This window comes from Piliocolobus tephrosceles, chromosome 3, assembly GCF_002776525.5.
Source record: "Piliocolobus tephrosceles isolate RC106 chromosome 3, ASM277652v3, whole genome shotgun sequence".
In the NCBI taxonomy this organism is placed as follows: Eukaryota; Metazoa; Chordata; class Mammalia; order Primates; family Cercopithecidae; genus Piliocolobus; species Piliocolobus tephrosceles.
Window position 1 is genome coordinate 98363351 of NC_045436.1, and position 1256 is coordinate 98364606.

The window sequence follows — 1256 nt, forward strand, 5'->3', positions numbered from 1 at the left end:
CTTGGGCAAATGACTTAATTTTTGTCATTTGCTTTATAAGGGCAGTGGTATGCTTTCTCAGTGTATGGCATATAATAATAAGTGCTCCAAAAATAGTCCCTTACTCCCTTGCTGCTTGCTTAATAATTGGAAATAACTTCCAGGAGATTTTTCATAACCTTCCCTTGTCAGCTCTTTTCCCTTCTGCTGATGCTTTCTTGCTGCATAACATAAGAGGACTGTGTTTTTCTAACAAAGACTTTTTCTCTGTCTCAAATAAAAGAACATTATCTTTGGGGATAAAGAAAACAAAGCAGTTTCCACTGAATTACCATTTATCAGAGGTATTGAACAGAACTAACTTCCCCTGGTCTGACTTTAAAGGAATCTGATTGCTTCCTTACAATGTAAATTTTTAATTACTTCTCTGCCAAGAGCAACATGTTAAAATAAGGAGAATGATTTAACTACACCCGTGTCACCTTGTTTAATTATAGCCTAAGTGGAAAAAGTAGATTATATCTCTCCTGTGAATAACAGAGACAGTAGATTGCCTGAGAGTGAGGGGGGGGGACAGGATGGTGGAGGATGGGTGTGGGGTGGCACCCAGGAGTCTTAGGAAACTGCTGCTGGTCAGCAACAATGGCCCAAGGAGAGAACCTCATGGGGAAAGAGCTCAGTGGCACGGAGCTTCACCGGGAAAGTAGCTTAGCCCAGACCACACATTCATTTTCCCCAAGCATGGTGTGGAAGCAGAGAGCCCTGGACTTCAGGAAGCCACAGGGCGCTTTGACACTAGTCATCAGTGTGGATGAAAGAGAGTAAAGATTCCCTTTCAGTCCTATGGGATAGAGATTCAGATTCAGTTAGATTGATTTTAAAAACATGACTTTTTTGCACACTAGAGTTTACAGCTGCAATTCATATCTGCTTGAAACTTCCCTAATTCATAAAGGTAATAACCTTTTTGCCACATAGGCATATGAGGTGGGGTCCCTAAACATTGACTGGGTAACATTAAACTCCATTGGGTATCCTAAAATTGTATTCTTCAAACATGAATCATGTGTATTTAAACAGTTTTTCATGCACCCAAGGAATACCTCAGCTTGAAAAATACCGACTAAAAAACTAGAGTCTTGTTCTTCAGAAGGTCTTAAAACTGCAAATCTCATTGCAAAAGAGTTGTTTTTATAACTGGTAAGATAATTTTTTCAACTTTTATTTTAAATTCAGGGGATACATGTGCAGATGTGTTACCTGGGCATATTGTGTGA